This window comes from Montipora capricornis, chromosome 1 (assembly GCF_036669925.1).
Source record: "Montipora capricornis isolate CH-2021 chromosome 1, ASM3666992v2, whole genome shotgun sequence".
NCBI classification, from domain to species: Eukaryota; Metazoa; Cnidaria; class Anthozoa; order Scleractinia; family Acroporidae; genus Montipora; species Montipora capricornis.
This window is the reverse complement of record NC_090883.1, coordinates 4,063,673-4,069,137: the sequence shown is the minus strand read 5'-3', so window position 1 is coordinate 4,069,137 and position 5,465 is coordinate 4,063,673.

Below are 5,465 nucleotides of genomic sequence, written 5' to 3'. Positions count from 1 at the left end.
TTGGTGCGTTAACTGCTTCATTTTTGACCCTTCATTTTGTATGATTAATTGGTAACAGGATTTCGTGTCGTCGAATTCGGTCTTTAATCATACTCATGATTAAACAAATCGGACTCACCGCTACGGACTTCCGCTAAGCGGTCGTCCGATTTTGTTAATCACTCGTATGATTGCATACCAAATTGGACTCCCTTCATTGCTATTACCATTATAAATAGATCCTCTTTTGAACGGGCAGACAAAATATATTTCAAAGGGAAAGACTAAGACTCGTTTGGAGACTAGGGGTACTTATACCATTTACACGGGAAAACCGGAAATTCCAGTTGGAAGATCAAATGGTTCACGCCATTCCGTTTGGGAAGCTTCAGAAAATTTGGGCTTTGATTTCTGGTGATGCTATTTTTCTGCTCTTTTAAGTCCCTCTAGTTGACGTGGATAGACGTTTTTGCGATTCCCTCTCCCGCAACGTCGCATTTAAGTGTTTAATGTTTATGCCTGAAAATTTCAACCGGATGATTTTTGTAAATGGTAAGCACCCTAGGTAAACTTGAAAAAGAAGAAATTCTGTTGTAGGAACGTAGATTAAGAGAATTTCATCTAATGCTACAGATGTGTATTGCGCGAGCCACACTGAAACTGTCTTTATTTCCAGGTTACTTTGTACTCGCTTTATCGCTAGCCGTTTGCATTAAGGTTATTTACCAAGTACCGCGCTAGCAGAGATTTAAACTATCTCGCCTTGTTGTTTCCATTTCGAACTGCTTGGGTATATTAAATGTAAATATGGATTGTTTGCTTATTGATAAACGTCCAGTTAAAAGTTCAAACAACTAAGCACGACGCATAGAAACTGTATTTCACTCGTGAATTCACTGCAGACGTAGCTCCACGCTTCATAGAAAAGCGCTCGAAATGAACAAATTTGAGGTTTTATGAAGGACGTCAGCATTTGAAGATAATTTTTCATTTTCTCCCCTAAATGAAGCGCAGCTCATGACGTTTTCATTCTTGAGGGACTGCTATACCTTTCTCATATTAAAAACCTTGGAATAGTCGTGAAGTGATTACAATAATGAGAATTTATGTTTTGTGATGACGTTCTCGTTGCCGTTCCCGTCGTCGTTGCTAAAGCTCTCTAAGGGCCGATGTACACGGTACAATTTTGTCGCATGCGACAAGTTCACGACAGGCCTACGACATGACTTACGATTGTCGCAGCGTTTTAAAACATGCATGTTTTAAAATGCTACGACATTTTTTCTGACGTACACAACAATCGTAAATCATGTCGACGACAGGGACGGCAACGAGAACGTCATCTCAAAATATAAAGTCACGTTATTGTAATCACTTCGTCACTATTTCAACCTTTTTAATATGACAAGGGTGTGGTAGTTCCTCAAAAATGGCCGTTTTTATACTAGAGACGCATAATTCGTCTGGGACGAACTTGGGCAAACATTTTTTCTGCGTCTGTTAAATTCGTCTAGTATAAAGACGGCCACAAGACGCATTATGCATCTGGACGAAGAATCTATTTTAGTGCGTCTTCGAAGACGCACTAAACTGGAAAGTTCGACCAGACGCATTATGCGTCTAGTGCCCGTCTTTATACTAGACGAATTTAACAGACGCAGAAAAAATGTTTGCCCAAGTTCGTCCAAGACGAATTATGCGTCTCATATAGTTCGTCCCGTCTTTACACCAGACGGATAACATAAGAGACGCATGATTCGTCTGGACGGATTATGCGTCTCTAGTATAAAAACGGCCAATGTCACTGGTCGGAACGGCGCTTAATTTACAGGAGAAAATGAAAATTTATTCTCAAGTGGTGACGTTCTTCATAAAACCTCAAATTTGGATATTTCACGTTGTCGTGTTGCAGACGACGGCAAAGAAATGGACAAAAGTGAAAAACACACGTGCTGGGCGTGCAAAGCTATTGTTTTTGCCCACTAAATATGCCCATTTGGGACGTTGTCGTCGCCGTACGTGTTGCCGCTGTTTAAGCTCCGTAATGGCGTAAACTCCAAGTGATACGCTTCTTCTCATTCTGATACTGGCGGTATATCTACAAGGTAAAATCCGGTATTTTAATATGTGATTTGCATTTTCTATCTTTGAAAAAGCAATTTATCAACTCCTGACCTCTAGTCTGAAAAGGAACTTTCTTTGTAGGATGGATTTGGATAACCTTACAGTCTGATTGCCTTATTGATGCCATTAAACGCAAACCTTTCAAAACCAGAGTCGTCCGGCTTTTTGGTCAGCGAGAGAGCGCCCAGAGAGACTCTGGGATAATGGGCTTGAGCTATATTTTTGATTGTCGCTTGCAATAATGGCAGTCCGACAGAAAGTCGGTAAGTAATTTGGAAACCCCAGAATGTGGAGGGAGATTCAAAATCTAAAACTAGTTTCAGTGCTGTTTGTTCATTCTACCTCGTATATGTATAAATAAAAAAACAATAAAACCGAACACTAAAAACTGATTACTGCTGCTGTTGCAAAAGTACCGTGGGAAAACATTACATCAGTCTCGTTGTGGGGAAATCCGTAGAAGAGGGTCTTGTCGAAGCCATTCAGAATTACGGAAACATAAAATTGTAGCAGAAGAGGACATTGGTGTCCTTTCCACAAAAAATTGTCGATCTTGCCTGGGTTTCTCGAAGCATGGTTAGCGCTAACCAGCGTCAAATACCTTGGAAACCTATTGGTTTTGATACCTCTTCACCAACGGTTAGCGCTTACTAGACTTCGAGCAACCGGCCCCTTGTTGCTAGCACGATGGTATTCTGCACGATTGAATGCACGCTAAAACACTAAAAATACACTAACTGAAAGCGTCAGAAGTTTCATCTTCACTCGCTCTTACAGCAAGCCAATGATCATTTCTCTAGTTTCTTATGTGGTGTGTAGGGCTAAAATTTTTGTTTCTCGAACACTTTCAAGCCGCCATTTCTACTCTTTATTGTTTTCTCTTTTCTGTTTCCGTTTAAACTCAAGCATGCGCAATAAGACCGAAACTCACGTTTTCTGCGAAAATGGAGTCCATTATCCCAGAGTCTCTCTGGGCGCTCACCCGCTGATTAAAAAGCCCGAGGCCTCTGGGTACGAGATTGACGGAGCTCTGGAATAGTCAATTTCCGGAACCCCAAATTTTAGGAGTTCCGGTTTCACCGAAAAGTGAAATGGGGCGATCATTAGAACTCAGTGGTTTGAAGTGGCAGCAACAAATCTTCGTGGTTACAAGTTTAATTGGAGATTTTTGTGCCATATTCGTAAATTACAAGCTATTTTACACTCGGTAGTTTACGCATGAGCAGTTTGACAAATCAATAAGCCAATCAAAACAGTTCTGAAAACTGGCGGATTATTCCAGAGCTCCGTGGGCTCTGTGGACGAGATTGTTACAAAATAAAATTGTGCGAGAGTTTACTCATGCGTACTTAAAGTGTAATTCGGGCTTAGTTGCTTCCTTATTGATTCGTTCAGAAAAGGACTAAATGAATACAATACAATACAATACAATACATAATTAATTGACTACTCCTCATAGGGACTTTTCAATGAAACACAGCAACGAAACGACAGAACAAAAAGAACAACAGCAACAACTGTTAAAAACTCTATCAGGCTGAAAGTACCCTGTGTACAGCCACCCGCTCTCTTCAAACATCGGAGAGAAGCGTCTTTGATTTCCCGGCGCTGAATTGGTAATCATGTTCAAATACCACGTGGTTTTTCCTGGAATGTGTGGAATCTAATTTCATTGGTTATTCCCCCCGATTATTATTTCATTGAAACAACGAGTTTTGATTGGCTTTTATTTTGATTTCTCCAAAAATATCCTTCGTTTACATCAACAATACCGTGAAAGATTTTTATTAGGATGAGTTCGCATGTACTTTGTGGTTTGTACTTTAAGCATTGTTACCTACGGAGTGTAAAGTGGAAATCGATTCTGCGTACATTTGTAGGAATTGTTTTTAGCGCTGAAGAAACCAAGGGCGCTCCTGACGATTCAAAAGACTGTTCACTCGAAAAAGTCTTCCGCTATCTGCTTACCAGACAATGTGATGCACCAGTTAGTGTAAATCACCGCCCCCCCCACCACCCTCCTCCCCCAACCCAGGAAAAGCCGGGGACTTGAACAAAAGGACAAAAGAAAAAGAGCTAGCGTTTCCGCCCACAGGGCAATATTTCCATTCCAATGTCCCCGCTTGTGCCCACCTACCAGTGAAAGGATAATTGAATTTCGTCAAAAATATCAATAATCACAAAGTAACAGAATCAGCAAGGTTTTCCATTTAGCGACTTTAATGTATTTTTGGATGGCAAGCAAAAAGTAAGGATAAAAACAGATTAACGAGCAACATTTCTTTCCGTCATCTTAGTCGCTGGCTGAGGGCCTCTTCATATGAGCCCGGTTTCCGAGATCTCGCCTTACCTCTAAATCCTTTGTAAAAACTTCGATGTGTTCATATGAGAGGGCGGGCTGGCTCGGTTGCCGAGATCTCGGTTTTTCCAACCGGGATCTCGCTTTGTCTCACTAATGTCCCCGCTTTTCCCGGGTTTGAGTGGGGGGAGGGGGGTTTACATTGACTGGTGCATAATCCCAACTCGTTTCTCAGATCAGTCTAGCGATTCTCAAGAACAAGCTACAAAGGTTGTTGCGTTGGAAGATTTGAGAGCATCTTTTGACGCTTGTAGATATCGAGGAAGATAACAGTTCATCGGCAACAATCGGGGCTGCTCTATAGATCAGCGACTTTCCGTACCCGGTTGGAAGACTTGCATGCACATCCTTTCCTTTAAAGAGTGTTTTCTAAGCATTTTTCTTGTTCGCTAAAAAGCCAAGGAATCTTAAAACGCATTGACCACCATTTTGAAAATTTCTTGAGCCCCTATGAAATGTGAGCCACGGAAATTTGGGTCAGCGTAGATCACTCAATAATTTATGCAAAATTACGCCGGAACACGATCACCAACGGAAAGATCATAAACGCGTTCGGGCGGCTGTAGAGGCAAACCAGTCGGCTATCTGCAAGTACAGCTCAAATTGAGTTCAACAAGTGGTCAGGACGGGTCTTGAACCCGTAATCTCCGGATCTTAACGCCAGCGCCCTAACCACTGGGTCAGTCGTGTTGATTTTAAAGAGTCGGAAAAACCAGACTATACCCTGCCCAGACTCCATTTTGTATTTTTTCCACTTGGTCTCACACAAATTCATGCACCAATTCGGAAGCGTTTTATTTATGCATTGAAGAACTGAAATCAAACTCAGGGTGCCAAGTTTAGCCCTGTGGGAAAATACACCTAGAAACCGTAAAAACGAATAAATGGCTACAGGAGACAAACTTGCAAAGCGAAATTAACTCTGTTAGTATGGACCGGAAAGACAAGAGCCGAGTGATGACTGCTGATGATGGTGAAACACGGCAAACAAGAGAGAGACAAA